Raw genomic sequence first — 18,634 nt, forward strand, 5'->3', positions numbered from 1 at the left:
CTTTTTCTCATTTGCCTGAAGCGACTTAAGGAAATCACAGAAAACTTAAATCAGGATGGCCGGACGCATGAGAAAAGGAAATAGGCAGTGAGGGGGGAGGGGGGTGAAGGGGAGGGGGGGAGGAGAACGGAGGAGGATGTAGAGGAAGATATGGAGAGGAGGAGACGGGCAAAGAGAGGGGGAGTAGGGCGAGGAGGAGATAAATGGGTGGAGAGAGGAAGGGATGGCAGAGAAAGAGGAGGGAGACCAGCACGTGTATCTAATTCCCATATATTATTAGCAATTGCGAATCATTGCCGGGTTCGATAGCATACAATAAAACTTTGTGAACGAATTTTGCAGCCCAATGCATGTAGTCCTCCCTCCCCCCTCCCCCCACCTCACCACCCCGCTCCACGAAGGAGGTTTCGTTTTGGAACTGCAGGGATTAGTTATACGGACGTCTAAAGAGCGCATCTGTTCGCAATGACACAACTGCCCGCGCGTGCCGCTGTAACTCTGCCAACACTCCCACAGTCCCATGGGTGTTACATGGAAGGTAAATCTCAATCCCCAATACACGAAGAAGCCCTGGTTTGGAAGCGCACAGGTTGAGTTCAAAGACATATGTGTCAAAGAGGGTATCGCACCAATGGACTTCCTAAGGGAAGACAGAGAACGTGCTTGGAATCGAATGCCCAAGTGGCCGACACTGGCCGGAATGTTCCTTGTACAATACTGCAGAATGTTCCGAAATGTTGTAGAGTCTTCCAGAAGAATCGAGAGTGTTCTAGATCTCCGAGGTAATTTGGAATGAATGGGAGGTACATTATTTACACACTTTCGACAAACGCTTCCAGTTATTCCTAAGTGAACTCCAGCAGATGAAATCAATGTATATTTACAGAAATCATTTCTTTGGACTCGAGTGAGAAAAGTACAATTAATAACAAATATGATAGCTCATCTTTCCAGTTATCAAGAAGCGAAACGCTTTGTTGAAAAACTTTTACAAATTAACGAATTTGGTAACTAGCCAAATTGAACTTACAGAATGATTCTTGTAACATTGTCAACAGATCAAATAAATTAATAGATAAAGATTTTCCAAAGGTTGTTCAAAATTACGCTTGTTATTTGAAAGAACCATTTTAGCAGTAAGATATGAGGTAGTTGATGACATTAATCGAAAAATTCAATACAAGATATGAACATGAACAATTGTCAATCAACGCAATTTAAACAAAAGTAATGTCGGTAAACCACAAAGGAAAAACCGAAGTTCCGTTTCAATTCCGAAGACTGGAGTTGCCAGTAAGATTAGCGTTTAACATCACTGTAAATAAGGCACAAAGACAAACTTTAAGGTGTTGTGGTACTAACTTCAAAGAGTCATGATTTCCCACGGTCAGTTGTGTGTAGCTTGCTCTTGGTACAATAATCCTAGAGAATTCGTGCATCTACTCATCAAATCACAAGATGAGAAACGTAGTTCATAAGAAGTATTGTGTTGGAACAACTAAGTATGAAATATAGTGAAAAGAAAACGAAGTTTTTCTTCACTAAACTAAATACGGCCATATTGAGAACATGATGATTTAGTACAGCTTCATTATTTCTGTATTTAAAGGTTGATTCTTTTAGTATATATATAAAAATTACCTACCACTAATCACTGATTTTTATATCAGGTGTCACTCATTGGTTACCCTGTTGTGTACTTTAACCGTTGTGCTGCGGCAGCTGTGTTTCTAGAGATACGAGTATTTCAAGTGGTCGCTATCACATTGCGATGGTCATCCGGACATCTTCCGTCTCTTTCGCATCCCCCAATGTATATTTTAAGGGAAAAACTTCGAGATTTGTATCACAAGTTTTGGAATGTTAACGACTGTTTTCGAATGTTTTTGATTTTCGCATGTTGTAGGTTTCCGAATGTTCTAGATTTTCGAATTTTCTAGAAATTTTCTGAATCTTTTTCACGTTCAGGAATGTTTGGGAGTACTCTCCGTGTTCTGTAAGTAAATGATTGACAAGGAAGTTTATTTCTAATTAGGGTATTATTGAGTATTACGGTGGATTTAAAATTACTCGAGAGCAATTATGAGCGTTCGAGAGCACATTTTAACGTGGAATACTATCATTTTTACGATTTTTTAATGTTAATTTTTGCATTGTTCTCGATTTATCTGGAATTTCGCGGAAAATAAATGAATATAAAAACCCTACGAAGCGGTTCTTTTTCACCTACTGACTAAATAAAACGTGGCGGCCAATAATACGTGATGCTCCTACCCAGCTTCACACACTACTGTTTATATACAAGAGAACTTCAAAAAGTAAGTTATTAATTTTTTGGCATAGCATGTAATTTTTATTGGAGGCTGCACTATTATTCAACGTGACACAGATACAAGACACTGTTTTTCGACACACTTACCAAGTCTCTGTCAATAATGGTCTGAATGTTCTATGAAGCATTCAGTTCCTCGACGATAAAAATCCGCACCTCGGTCACAGAGTCATTCCAGATCCCTTATGCTGGAAACTCTCTTTCGCCCCAAGGGGTAGATGTTGTGCAGGATGATAGTCAGTAACTGGATGATGTCTGCAGCCGTAGGGGGAGGGCGCAGGGAATTGTTGGGGCGGATTGGCCGGTCGATGGGGCGAACGGGGACAATGAGCTCAGGGTAAGTGGGAGGGGTTCTGGGTTGGCCCAGGTGTTCTTTCAGTTTGTCGAGATGATGGAAATCACTTGGTGCAAGATCTGGAGTTCCAAATCGGCGTCACCCACTTCTGTGCGGTCTTGGTCATACTGTTGGCACCATTTCACTACCGCTAGGCACGAAGTTTCGTTTGGTCCATAAATCGCCAGAATTTTACTGTGAATCTGCATGCAATTTAAACGTATTCGCCTACAATAATGTTGTCCCGTATACTTCAACTTTAAAGTAGGTTTCCACTTGTCACACCACATCATTCCTACATTGTGATGCACATGTTATTTGTACCACAGCAGAACTGTGTCTGCAGAAAACTCGGAGCATACAGTCTCTTCTGACAATGCACCATTTGTTCAGCAATAGTCTTAGCGTCATACGTCATGTGTAACTTACTTTATGAAGTCTCCACTATCGCGCACACGCACGCCGCACACACACACACACACACACACACACACACACACACACATATATATATATATATATATATATATATATATATATATATATATCCTGCACAGAACAAATTTTCAATATAAAGATCGTGCTAAAATACAAAGCAGTCAGAAACAGCCCAATAATTTGCAGGTTTTTTGCTTTAAAAAGGCATAAAACTCAGCTGACCGGCAAGCACTTTTTATATCCTTGAAGAACAAGGGTTAGATTAAGGTGATGGTATGTCTCCTCTCTTATTGAACATGGTGCTGGACAAGGCCATCCGCGAATGGGAAAAGGAACTGAAGAATAAAAACTGCTGGAAACCTATACAGATGGGGCGAGCCAAGGATGACATAACAATTTCACGTTTAGTTTTTTCTGACGACTTAGCCCTTCTAGCGGACGATGAAACAACAGCAATCGAACAGGTTGAAACCCTTAAAGAATGTGCAGACAAAGTTGGCCTGCAAACATCTTTCCTACAGTCTGAGTTCATCGCCACGAAAACTGACACCCAAAACGTGACTACAAAATACGCTCATATCAATAGAGTCCCATATTTTAAATACTTAGGTGAAGTCCTTGAACGTACGGGCGAGAGAAAATAGCATAAAACATTCACCTCCAAAAACTAGTTTATGGAAGAACATACAAGCTGTACAACAAAGAATGCTTGTCCAAAATCACTAAAGTTAGGCAGTGTAGTACAGTATTAAATCCTGAAGTCCTCAGTATGCCAGTGAAACCTCGACAGTCCACATAAAAGGTGACCTAGAAACCCTATTAAAGGAAGAACGTAAAATCATAATGAAGACACTAGGGCAAAGGAAAACAGAAGAAATGGCTCTGAGCACTATGGGACTTAACTGCTGAGGTCATCAGTCCCCTATAACTTAGAACTACTTAAACCTAACTAACCTAAGAACACCACACACATTCATGACCGAGGCAGGATTCGAACCTGCGACCGTAGCGGTCGCGCGGCTCCAGACTGAAGCGCCTAGAATCGCTAGACCACACCGACCGGCGAAAACAGAAGAGGGCTATAGACTACAGTGTCGTCAAACAACTGAGAACTTGTCCAACCTTCCGACAGACATTAGAAAAAGGCGATTAAAAACTTTTGGGCACGTTTGTAGGCTTCCCATAACAAGACTTACTCACAAAATTCTTAAGTACATAGGACTTAAAACTATACCCTGGATACAAGAGGTCAAAAAAGACCTACAAGAAGCTCAGATTAATTATTCCGATATTTTGGATTCAAAGGTATTTAAGCAGAAAGTTGACTGATGGGAAGTTAAATCAGAGAACGAGGCTGCGAAGAAAGCACGAACAAAATGGACAGAGGAAAGGAAGAGAGCCCATGCAGAAAAAATGAGAGAAGTGTGGAAAAAAAGGAAAAAGGATCAAGAAGATTTGCGTGATACAACAGGGTCTAATCGCACATAATAATTATATCACTCTCTTGCCAATTGGGTACCCCTCTGCCCATTACAAGCTCATTTCTTATCTGGCAGGAAGGGACCGAAGCCCTATACTAGGCCGTATTTCCAATACCCAGTTCTAGGTGCTTTAGATCCACACTGCCGTTTTTGAGTATCAGTACTATTTTTTTACGAACGCCATTGCAGTAGCTATTGCAATATTCGCTTTCTACTAGTAGAGGGCATTTTCGGCATTTAGTATACGCCGTTGGGCAAGTGTAAAAACGAGCCACTTGACAAATAAATATTTATTTCATGGTGACGTACTTTCTTTACCAGCCGTTAATTAGAGCCTCGTAAATATGTTTGCTGACTTTAATGTGCTTTGTGGAGATAAAACAGGTGCGAGCAAACAAAATAAAAATGCAAAATTATTTTACGTTGCTTGGTTTACGAGCATTTTAGCGTTAACGGCCACCAGAAGAAGTTACGGTATTTTATAGGGAACGCCGCAACCGGTAGAAATAAAATGTAGCGTTTGTGTGCACGTGACGGCTATAAAGAGAAAAGTGATGGAGAATTGGCCCGCTGTTGCACGGAATGAGGTGGCGCTCCGATTCAGACGTTGTGCGCGTGGTGGCCTATAGCGGGCTTCAAATCCGCATTTGGCCAAGTTGATAACGATTTGCCTCTACTTTCTCGATAGCACGTCTAGCAGAACCCAAGATTTTTGCTTTAGTAATGCCTCGGTCGAATTCATCTCTGTTCCTTGTCCGACTTAAGTAAAACTATGTTATTGAGGTTGACGGGACTTTAAAATAAAACAAAAAAAAGTTCTTAGGCACAGACTGCAGACAGCAGGACAGCAGATGAAAGTTGTCACTGGAAGAATGCCATATGACTTATAATGCGCGATATGAAACCATTTAAGTACCTGACGGTCTACTGTTTGCAGAATATGTGTTAGTTCTTGATCGCAAGGCTTTTTATGTGGTTAGTAGTTTATATCAATTATGATTACCGAATGCTCAGTGTGTGTTAAGAAAATAGTATAAATTTAACAAAACGTTCAGCCAAGAAAAGCAGCGTCAAAACAATTAAAACATAGGAAATCAGAAAGAGAAAAAATTGCAGGTGTCCCTTACGTGGGGGCCATCGCTGGCATACAAATTGTTCACTCTAAAGCCGTCCTCACGTGAGACTAGGCAGCTCACGTTCACGTGGTAGTGGACGCGATATCCAACCGTACAGCCCTGATCACACGGGACGTGCTGGTTATCGTGATTCGCGACTGTAGCGCTCTCCAGAAGCAGATGTCGCCTGTATTCAGCTCGGATAACACACAGTTTGTTTACGAACATGGACAAAAATGGTTCAAATGGCTCTGAGCTCTCTGGGACTTAACATCTGAGGCTATCAGTCCCCTAGAATTTAGAGCTGCTTAAACCTAACTAACCGAAGGACATCACACACATCCATGACCAAGGCAGGAGTCGAACCTGCGACCGTAGCAGTCACGCGGTGCCGGACTGAAGCGCCTAGAACCGCTCGGCCACAACAGCTGGCCGAACATAGTCCCCCGTAAAATTATACGTTAGTTCTAGAAAAGCACAGACTTCCTCTCTTGCCCGCACGATAGTAATGTTGTTTTCTCTTTAGTACACATAAACAAAAATTTCAATATTATGGACGTGATAGAAGACAGAAAGGAAAGTTCCACGTCCAGTCTGTAAGCACATCAGCTTATATAAGTTCCTGAGAGGGACTGCACTTCCGTTTACGTAACTTCGAATATTACAGGCAATATTTCTCTTAAATTAATAACAAACTAGGCGAATAAAAGAGATTTTTGATACAGCAATGCGCGGAAACGTTACCATGACTTCGTTACTCGGTGTGTGTATCCGTTACACTACATTGAAATTGTGTGACATATGGCCTTGGGTTTTATATTACCATCTCTTGGTCTAAGGCACTGCAGTCGTGAACTGTGCGGCTGGTCTCGGCGGAGGTTCGTGTCCTCCCACGGGCATGGGTGTGTGTGTTTGTTCTTAGAATAATTCAGGTTAATTAGTGTGTAAGCTTAGAGACTGATGACCTTAGCAGTTAAGTCCCTGAAGATTTCACACATTTATCTTTATCTTACCATCTCTTGTAGGCCTTAATCAGCTATGTGTTACAAACTGAAATTTATTTATAACAAATCTTAGCACGAAAAACTCGTTTCTGATAAATGTTGAATTTGTCGTTGCCTCAAAACGGTATACTTTCATATTCCGTAACTAGCTGTACGAAAACAACTAAATAAAAAAAATTCTTTATGATCAATTTGACGTTTCCAGTCATTTTATTACAACAAATCGTACCCATTACGACACGTTTTCGAGAAACCAGTGAGCTGCTGCTGTCCAACAGCATATATTCATAGAAACTCTTCCCCCTCCCCCCCTCCCCTTTCCGCATAGGCCTCGGCAGGCCCAACAGTACCGATGTATCGGTCACTAGATGTGTATATGGTGGAGGGGGGCGGCATGTGTGCAGGACACGGCTCCCCCCTCCCCCCCTCCCTCGTTGTCACTTTTCGTGACCGGGGACACTACTTCCCAGACATGGAGCTCCTCAATTGGCCTCACAAGGGCTGAGTGCACCCCGCATGCCAACAGCGCTCGGCAGACCCTGACGGTCAACCATTGTGGACGATCGGTTCTAGGCGCTTCAGTCCGGAACCGCGTTGCCGCTAAGGTTGTTGTTGTTGTGGTCTTCAGTCCTGAGACTGGTTTGATGCAGCTCTCCATGCTACTCTATCCTGTGCAAGCTTCTTCATCTCCCAGTACCTACTGCAACCTACATCCTTCTGAATCTGCTTAGTGTATTCATCTCTTGGTCTCCCTCTACGATTTTTACCCTCCACGCTGCCCTCCAAAGCTAAATTTGTGATCCCTTGATGCCTCAAAACATGTCCTACCAACCGATCCCTTCTTCTGGTCAAGTTGTGCCACAAACTTCTCTTCTCTCCAATCCTATTCAATACTTCCTCATTAGTTACGTGATCTACCCACCTTATCTTCAGCATTCTTCTGTAGCACCACATTTCGAAAGCTTCTATTCTCTTCTTGTCCAAACTGGTTATCGTCCATGTTTCACTTCCATACATGGCTACACTCCATACAAATACTTTCAGAAACAACTTCCTGACACTTAAATCTATACTCGATGTTAACAAATTTCTCTTCTTCAGAAACGATTTCCTTGCCATTGCCAGTCTACATTTTATATCCTCTCTACTTCGACCATCCTCAGTTATTTTGCTCCCTGAATAGCAAAACTCCTTTACTACTTTAAGTGTCTCATTTCCTAATCTAATCCCCTCAGCATCACCCGATTTACTTAGACTACATTCCATTATCCTCGTTTTGCTTTTGTTGATGTTCATCTTATATCCTCCTTTCAAGACACTGTCCATTCCGTTCAACTGCTCTTCCAAGTCCTTTGCTGTCTCTGACAGAATTACAATGTCATCGGCGAACCTCAAAGTTTTTACTTCTTCTCCATGAATTTTAATACCTACTCCGAATTTTTCTTTTGTTTCCTTTACTGCTTGCTCAATATACAGATTGAATAACATCGGGGAGAGGCTACAAACCTGTCTCACTCCCTTCCCAACCACTGCTTCCCTTTCATGCCCCTCGACTCTTATAACTGCCATCTGGTTTCTGTACAAATTGTAAATAGCCTTTCGCGCCCTGTATTTTACCCTTGCCACCTTCAGAATTTGAAAGAGAGTATTCCAGTTAACGTTGTCAAAAGCTTTCTCTAAGTCTACAAATGCTAGAAACGTAGGTTTGCCTTTTCTTAATCTTTCTTCTAAGATACGTCGTAAGGTTAGTATTGCCTCACGTGTTCCAACATTTCTACGGAATCCAAACTGATCTTCCCCGAGGTCCGCTTCTACCAGTTTTTCCATTCGTCTGTAAAGAATTCGCGTTAGTATTTTGCAGCTGTGACTTATTAAACTGATAGTTCGGTAATTTTCACATCTGTCAACACCTGCTTTCTTTGGGATTGGAATTATTATATTCTTCTTGAAGTCTGAGGGTATTTCGCCTGTCTCATACATCTTGCTCACCAGATGGTAGAGTTTTGTCAGGACTGGCCCTCCCAAGGCTATCAGTAGTTCTAATGGAATGTTGTCTACTCCCGGGGCCTTGTTTCGACTCAGGTCTTTCAGTGCTCTGTCAAACTCTTCACGCAGTATCTTATCTCCCATTTCATCTTCATCTACATCCTCTTCCATTTCCATAATATTGTTCTCAAGTACATCGCCCTTGTATAAACCCTCTATATACTCCTTCCACCTTTCTGCCTTCCCTTCTTTGCTTAGAACTGGGTTGCCATCTGAGCTCTTGATATTCATACAAGTGGTTCTCTTCTCTCCAAAGGTCTCTTTAATTTTCCTGTAATCAGTATCTATCTTACCCCTAGTGAGACAAGCCTCTACATCCTTGCATTTGTCCTCTAGCCATCCCTGCTTAGCCATTTTGCACTTCCTGTCGATCTCATTTTTGAGACGTTAGCTAAGGTCGCAGGTTCGAATCCTGTCTCGGGCATGGATGTGTGTGATGTCCTTAAGTTAGTTAGGTTTAAGTAGTTCTAAGTTCTAGGGGACTGATGACCTCAGATATTAAGTCCCATAGTGCTCAGAGCCATTTGAACCATTTCAGCTTACTATGATGAGGTCAGTTTGTGAACAGTTTTAAAATTCAATTTTTTTTTATATTCTTGTGACTCAAAGGGTTAAGGTAAGCATTTTGTAGCTCATGTTTCCTGAGCGTTTCCTTTTTTCTTGTTTTGAGCCATAGCACTACTTTTGAAAGTTTGTCGTTGGAGGCCTGGTTCATGTACTGAAAATCTCCTTGTTGTTACTGCATTTCAGAATACGTACAGCGTACGGAACACAACCACGCTCCAGAGCACGCCTACAGAGTCGCTCGCTGCCTTTGTAATCGCAAGCCTCCACAATTCTCTCCTCCAGCTGTCTCTGGCTACACCCCCGCATCGCAGCACAGCGGTGGTGTCGCTCCTTCGGCCTCTCCTTCTCGTATCGCCAGCTGGACGAGTGTACCGCCTACCGCTTCTGAGTCGTGGCTGATTAAATTCTTTCCCCTGCGCCTCCTGGCCGGTGCGTGCGAAATGCGTGGCAGCGCGGCGCAGGTGGGCGGCCGCCTTTGTGTAGCTACAGCCAGCCCCTGCCCCGCTGTGTTTGTCTTCTGACCGCACCCTAAGCCCACTGTGTGCGCGCGCAGACCCGCTCGAGCCGCTTTAAACAGTGTTGCTGTTCTTCCGTCGGCAGAGTTTGCGAGAAAACAGAGCCGCGCCTCGTTCGCTTCTTGTAATCCCCTGGATTCTGCCGGTAAGAACTTGCTAACAAAGTATTAGTCAGAAGCGGGAACGCTAACGAAGGCAAAGCAGAAGCAAGCAACAAAAGTAAACACTTGCAGCGCCGTTGAACCTGTGAGTGTACTGGCCTATAAAAAGCGTCGTGTACACGCTAGCATTACCGTCCTGCCTTTTTCGCATTTTTGTTGACTTCTGGAGGGCAGTTTCTGACGACGACGGGCAGTAACGAATAACAATTTGGATTACCACTTTCGTGTTTTTTCTGCTGGAAACCGTATATGAAACTGACTTTAGGGTCCGTCTTTGATACTGCGACCGAAAATAATCTAAACAGCAAGTCGTTGCTTTACATTACTATCAAAAATCTTCAGAAGTTCTTGGCCGGACGGTGTGGCCAAGTGGTTCTACGCGCTTCAGTCTGGAACCGTGCGACCGCTACTGTCGCAGGTTCGAATCCTGCCTCGGGATCGATGTGTGATGTCCTTAGGTCAGTTACGTTTAAGTAGTTCTAAGTTCTAGGGGACTCATGACCTCAGATGTTGAGTCCCATAGTGCTCAGAGCCATTTGAACCAGAAGTTCTTGACCGACCTACGATAGAATAATAAGCGTTCTGACAGACCTGACCTTGAACGGCAATGTACAGACTTCATGTTCGAACTGAATGCGAGATAGAAATTTCTGTGCTATGCTCTGAAAATGTGCGGTTTCGATTTATTTCTCGCAGCCACGTTCAACTATGGTAGAAAGGCACGTAATCCAGCACACAGATTGTTTCACCTCATACGTGATTTCAAACGAGAATTTTCTACACCTCAATGTGTGGTTTTGGTTATAAATTTATTTTCAATAACGTTTTCACAAAATTTTGTAATACTGGTGTAAAAACTTGTGTTAAGTAAATTTAAAAACATTCGTTGTCAGCTATGTAAATGCTTAGACTCTTTACTTGCAATTGTAACATCTCTGTTGAAAAACCGTTGAACTTGTTAGTTTTGTGGGGCCATTGGTAATAATGGAGCGAGGTCGCGTAGTAGTTAGCATAATGGACTCACATCAGTGAAGACAATGGTTCAAATCCAACCACACAGATCTAGATTTTCTGTGATTTCCCTAAATCACTCCAGGCACATGCCGGGATCTTTCCTTTGAAAGAGCACGATCGATTTCCTTCCCCATCCTTGAAACAATCAGGGTAAGTACTCCATCCCCAAAGACCTTGATGTCGATGAAACATTAAACCCTAATCTTCCTTCCTTCCTTGACTGGTAATAGAGAAGTTTTTGTGCAGTCGAAGGGAATTACATTTCTCTGAAAGTTGGTTTAGCACTGTGAAACAGTTTGCGTGTTAACCATGAAAAGATTCAGAAGAGATCAACTTATGCGAACTCTTATTATTTACGAGCAGGAGCTACTATGAGAATCCACATTGAAAGTTGTATGTAATTTCTTCGAACTGATGAGGCCTTTGCTAGCAATCATACTCCGGAAAAGATAACAGCTAGGTACCAGATTTTGTAATTTATCAGTGTGGGCATGACTACTTTCAATTTTACACAGAAATGACAAATATCTGTAGAGATGATACGTCACTGGAAATGTATTCTCTATCGAAAGAGCATGTCACACTACGACGCTAAAATTAGAGACATTTGGGTCCATACACAGAGGTAGTAACAGTCATTCTTCCCGCGTACCATCTTCGAATGGAGTAAGGGGGAAGCAAATAACACTACTCCACCAAGTACCCTTCGTCCTGCATCGGACGCTGACTTTGAGAAGCCCAGATGCACAGGTAGAAATTCACCTCTTTGCTCAGTATGTCTTTCTGCAATCAAACTAGTCGAAAAAAAAAACGTGCAGTTCATACTGTGTTGTGAGCAAAGTAGAGTAAGGGACTGAGAGTGTATCAAAGAGTAGCATCGGTTAACTGTGTTCGTATGTGCCCTGGCTAAAATCGCACACACCTCCGTGACACCAAAAACAAAACTTGGCTCTCAGGTATGCGTCTACATTCATTTCGAAGTGTGTCCGTATCACTAAATCAAAAACACAAACTTTTGTGTTCGGCAAAGTCGTCTGTTTTCCAAGGGCGCTTTTTCACAGCACTCTCGAGCAACTTCAGTACTGGGTGGAAAGTACCCTTGCTCGAATACAGGCTAGAATCCGCCGTGGCACATCTTAGATGTGATCGTCAAGCCAGCCCTTGTCCAAACTGACACGTTCTCGAATGGTGGCTCTGCATAAGTCGCGCACACTACATGGTCGATGTTGACGTCCAAGCGCAGCTCGTTTCAGTCGAATCTAGACTCGTCCGAAGGGATTCATGTCTGGATAGTAGGCAGGTTACTCGATTCTGGTGACCTGGCATGCTGGAGGAACGTTTTCTCGAGAAATTATTGATGAGCAAGCGGGTTATCATCCGCCAAGATAAATTGTCACCAAAATGTTGGCGATACGGTCACACTATTGGTTGCAGAACATCATCCCTGTACCTGCGCGTAACCTGACGATGCGGACGCGATCATTGGTAGCGATTGTGCTTCGTGGCATGATGGATGTTTCCTCCGCAGTGAGTTTGCCTTCAGCCGACGAGAGGCGTACAATGGCTCCATTTAATGCCACCCAAACATCATTCCACCACCATCGTGTTGGACATGTGGGACAGTATGCTGGAAGCGTTCGACATTACCTGGCTGTCTACAAACACGTTCTCTGCTTTTTCCAAGGTACAAATAAATCCGAGTTACTTCCGTAAACGACACCGAACACCAATCCTGTGGTGCCTATTTTGCATGATTTCTTGCCTCCTGTAAAGGAGTCCATTGTATTGTGGTGTACGACATGGTGTTCGACACACTCGCCAGGAATGGCTATTCGCATCACGGAATCGTATCCTAACAGTTCGATGCGATACGTGACGTCCTGTAGCCTCTTCGAACGCCAAACGGTTACTTCGACTCAGAAATCGTAGATAACGATCATCCTATGCACCTGTCGGACTTGAACAGCCTGTGTGGCGTAAGAACTCTACATTATCTGTCAGTTGGAATCCATTACATGGTCGGCTCACATCAGTTTTACTATGGTGCACACATCCAGCAACTTTCATGGTTGAAAAGCCTTCTGCGAGTAACCTGATGTTGCGGACGCGATCATTGGTAGCGATTGTCCTTCGTGGCATGATGGATGTTTCCTCTGCTATTCCACATACCTCTCTATGCGTCTCCGCTTTACTTTGAACTGAAATGTTGAAAACCATTCAAGTGTAGTTCCTCCCCCCCTCCCTCCCACGTCCCTCGGTGGACCAACACGCCTAAAAACGCGGACAGAATAGAAATAGAAAAAGGTCCGGGTTCCGACTAAAGTCCAGCAAAATGTCTTGTAGGTTGCACTGGTGCATCTCAATGCTTCGATGACATTACAGTCATAAGTCGATATGATATGGGACCCAGACATTTACCAGTAAATGGAAAACTACACATTTTCAGGTAACGTTAGTGTGGCCTGTTTAAAGTATGACAGCAATCTTGCCAAGTTGTCAGGATAAAATAAGACGGGTAGCATTCCAGAAGGTATGTTTCACTTTTAACCGGTATAATTACGTATATCGACTTAAAACTAAACTACTACCGATTTTATCCAAAATTGTTGGCTACAACATTTCCTCTCCGTTGTTAAACTTTTGTAAATAGCTCTCCTACTAGCTTAATAGTATAATTAACTAGTTAAAATGTATTTGCTGAACCGACATTTTTGTATTGTACGATAGTACGACATGGTAGACAGTTCGCTGTATGTCCATCTTTTTAGAGATGGTTGCGGGACTCGGCTGTTCGATAGAGAATGTCAAATTAAACACCTTGAACCGTCAAATTTCCAACCTTGTTTTATTTGTCAACCAGTTTCAGCGTTTTACTACGCAGTCGGCAGGTGACTGTTGAAGTGATCACTGTAGCAAAAATCCACTAACACCGCCATTGCTGGCCCCTGTTTTGATTACAACCGAGGTAGATTCTTCCAACACGTCGGTCAGGGGCCTGAAGATGGCATAGTAAAACGATGAAACTGGTTGCCAAATAAAATGAGGTTGTAAATTTGACGGCTGAAGGTCTTTAATTTGACATCTTCTGGTAGGCAATTAGTGTCAAATACCGCAAAATATTCTGCTATAATGTTCGATGCCGACTTCAGTCTGACGACCGGGGTGGCCGAGCGGTTCTAGGCGCTAGAGCCTGGAACCACGCGACCGCTACGGTCGCAGGTTCGAATCCTGCCTCGGGCATGGATGTGTGTGATGTCCTTAGGTTAGTTAGGTTTAAGTAGTTCTAAGTTCCAGGGGACTGATGACCTCAGAAGTTAAGTCCCATAGTGCTCAGAGCCATTTAAACCATTTTGAGCCGACAGCAGTCTACATAGTTTTGATGGTCGGATGTGCCATAGTTGATGCTGCTCCATTGCTGATTGGTCGGTTGTCTGAAGACAGGAAGCTCAATAAAGATATCCGGCGTTACAAAGAAGATTTCTACGAGAAAACGATTCGTAGCGTACTTCATCGGCTTTGGCATCTTGGGATCCACTCATCTCGAGATTCCATAAAACCGCAGTTGAAAAAGATAAGCGGATGCCACCTGAGGTAAAAGATCTCCTTAACAAACTACCCCCAGTGTGGAAATCCTACAGCTACCTTCTTATAGTGAAATGGCTGTAGCGAAAAATGCAATTACGAATCAAACATTTCAATATGGCAGTGTAGACGTCTAATTCGTTATCATCGTCGTGCATACAAAACCCATCCCGGATGATTAGAGCTGTGTGAAAAGGGGCACTGTCGTTTCAGAACTAGGGCTGTTGATAAAATATACACATCCATATCTTTTTTGCAAAAATACATCTGCGATATTTTCTTCGGCGATATATCGGTATCGTAATGGCAATACCGAGTGCCAATATTTTTATTTTATATTATATTCTTCGCAATTTTCGGTAAATATTTGAAGTTGTTCTTTTAAAATTGTGGTAGAAGATACTTTTAGGTTCAATGTGTCTTACTACTTTCTGAGCTATCAACACGCCCAGTCTCTCTCTCTTTGGCTGTGTGAGGCAAGTGTGGCTGGCACAAAGTAGTAGGGATGAACTGGGGAGTGGCGGTGTGCGTGGAATAACAAGATTTCCGATGTGAAGAAACAGCAAACTAGTTGCGTTTAAAAACAATTTTTAATGCAACGAGTGTGCTATTTCTTCACATCGGCATTCTTCAAAAACAGTTGCTGGAGATAATGAACAAAACTCTAAATGACAAGTCTGGTCATTGCAATGGGCGGAGACGTGTGAGGTAAAGCGCTGACTTATCGGCGCTCGGCGCTACCAACAGAAACTGCAACGTTTAACTTCACCACGCAATTTTGACGCTACAACTGCTAGTTCGCCGGTGTTTGCAGAAACGAAAAAAAAAAACCGGGAAGTCGACATGAAGTGTTCCGGAGAAACCCGACTAATGACTGAATTGAACGATCGACCCATCGGACACCTTTTATTGTGCCATTTACATGAAGTTACCATTGTTAGCTAAGTGAAGGGCCTCCTTTCAATTCTTACTCTATGGCGGATAAGCAGACTGCTAGCTTCTTGATATACAGAATATCTAGTTATAACTCAACGCTGAAATAAATATACAGCTCTAAAATCGGCTGAGTATATTGAATATGAAGTCGATATTTTTATAGGCCGGTACGTCGATAATTTTTCCGTCGATATATCAATACTTTTTTCGATATGATAATGATACTTTTTAAATATAGATATATTGGATTCCCGATATTTTTAAAAATATCAACAGCCCAACTTAGAACATGGTATCACTATTAGGTAAAAGACTGTATATGGGATAGGCCTGCTCGGCTAGAATCGTCCCATAATCCTAGGCATTAATGCCACCTTGCAGAGTAACCACTGAGCCATGGAATACCACTATATGGCTGTCCTACTCATCTGCGAAACCCTGCCATGTTTCACTCTAGACACGAAAACTCGGACAGAAGTTGGAAACAAGTGTGCAACAAGACTCATTCGACCAAATGACTTTCTTCCATTGATCTATAGTCTAGGTTTTATGGCTCTGAGCATCACGTTTTCCTGTTACGGGCATTTGCATCACAGTTGAGTGTCTATGGAATTCCAACTCACCTGCATTTCGTGCTTACGTTGCTACCTTTGTGTTGTTCTGGTGCTGGCATGGTTACCGAATGCGATACTCAGTTGTAGAGTGACTTTTGCAAGTGCCGTCGTCTTATTTTTCGTCACATTCCTCTTCAATGACCCTCTGTCACGATTACTTAACACAGACTTTAGTCCGCGCTGTGTGTTAATGGGTTGTTTCTTTCCGTTTTCCCTGTAGGCGATATAAATCTCCGACAGGGTGCCTCTTGAAATACCAAACACTTCGGCTGGCTTCGTTACAGAACCACTCACCACACGAGCGCAAACAAGTTGCCCACGTTCGAATTCATTTAGCTCCAACACGATGCACTCACAACTACACGGAAAACTATTCTGAGCATGATGGTACTTTTAATGTCGAGGTCATTGAGCAGGGGCCGTTCTTGGTCAGTTACAACAGTGCAATCTGCACGCATGGCTATCATCTGCATTTGTGTTAAAGCGTGACTGTAGGATATTGCACGGCCGAGCGAGCGATATGTTTGTCCTCTCGGGCGCTATTCGCGTTGTGGCGCTGAGATGCTGCACGGTGCTCAGCATGGCCCTCTTAAACCCATCTGTTCCATAATGTCTCGAAAGTCGTGGCTCCCGACCAATGCAATAGCAATTTCGCACAACAATAAACAACAGTCTGGATAGGCCATTATAGTGGCACTTTAGTATTCCAAAAAGTGCTGGTAGATGGTTGTATTTATGTCGAGTCTCCAGCCGGAACATATCGTCATCTGGACACAATATTTCGGCGGTCAGCTTGGCCCCCATCTTCAGATGAGTACGCAGTCACACTAACTCGTCGCAACTGAAATCAAACACGCCGTGGCGGCTCCTTTACACACCGACAGTGAGTCTACCGCGTGCGCGAACATAACTGCCCTCCAGCGCAAGACACAACGAAGCATCGGTGGTGAAAGCTCGCGGAAAGGATAAATCAATATCAGACACTTCTGACAGCTTTTGATGACCGAAACAAGGACCGTTGTTTCTTAATGTCAAATAGATCAGGGTTCCAACTCTTAAAGTATACCCCTTACCTCTATTTATAGTATTGTCACATATCCGGATTTCAACGGATTTTTTTCACTATAGAGTTCCAATACCGCTACGCAGGGGCTCCACTTGTGTCACGTCGTATTTATGTCCTTCAGCAAGACAATGTTCCGCCACCGCAGATTTTTTTGGCTGAAATAAACGCTTGTGGCGACGATGCTCCACGCAACGATCCTGAACCGTAAGAATCGTTTGTCCAATATAGGCTTTCCCGCAATGGCAGGGAATCTTGTAGACCCAGGGATTTCTCAAACCCAAATCATCCTTCACTGCGCCCACAGAGCTCTGGTCTTAGCCGGCGAACGGAATACACTTTTAATACCAAATTCCTTTAAAATTCTTCCTATTTTTGAAGATCTGCATCCCGCAAAAGGTGGGAATGCCACCGGTTTCCTTGTATCTCCTGTTCGTTCCCGCGAAGACCCAATCTGTAGAGCACGACGGATCTGATAGTCGGTAAAACATACTTGACCTTTTAGCAACAAATAATCCTTAGTTAATAACGAGCATCAAAACGGATACAGGAATTAGTGAACACAGGGTTGTCTTAGCGAGATTGAATACCGCCACTCCCAAATCCACCAAAAATAAACGAAAAATATACCTATTCAAAAAATATGATAAAAATTCACTTGACGCCTTCCTGAGAGACAATCTCCACTCCTTCCAAACTAATAATATAAGCGTAGACCGGATGTGGCTTGAACTCAGAGAAATAGTATCGGCAGCAAGTGAGAGATTTATACGAAATAAATTAACAGACGACGGACCTGGTCCTCCTTGGTACACAAAACGGGTCAGATCAGTTTTGCAGAAACATCGGAACAAACAAGCCAAAGTTAAACAGACGCAAAATCCTCAAGATTGGCGATCTCTTAAAAAAGCTCGAAATTTAGCGCGGACTTCAATGCGGGATACTTATAACAGTTTCCACAACGAAACTTTGTCTCGAAACCTAGCTGAAAATCCAAAGAGATTCTGGTCGTATCTGAAGCGGCAAAACACAATCAATGCCTTCTCTACGCGATAGCAATGGAGATACTATCCAAGACAGTGCTGCCAATGGAGAGTTACGAAACACAGCCTACCGAAATGCCTTCACAAAAGAAGAAGAAGTAAATATTCCAGAATTCGAATCGAGAACAGCTGTCAACATGAGTAACGTAGAAGTAAATATCCTTAGAGTAGTGAATCAACTTAAATCACTTAATAAAATCAAGTCTTCTGGTCCAGACTGTATACCAATTAGGTTCCCTTCAGACTATGTTGATGTATTAGCTCCATACTTGAAAAACATATATAACCATTCGCTAGACGAAAGATCGGTACCCAAAGACAGGAAAGTTGCACAGGTCACGCCAATATTCAAGAAAGGTAGTAGGAGTAATCCACTTAATTACAGGTCC

The sequence above is a fragment of the Schistocerca serialis genome, chromosome 2 (assembly GCF_023864345.2).
Source record: "Schistocerca serialis cubense isolate TAMUIC-IGC-003099 chromosome 2, iqSchSeri2.2, whole genome shotgun sequence".
Lineage (NCBI taxonomy): Eukaryota > Metazoa > Arthropoda > Insecta > Orthoptera > Acrididae > Schistocerca > Schistocerca serialis.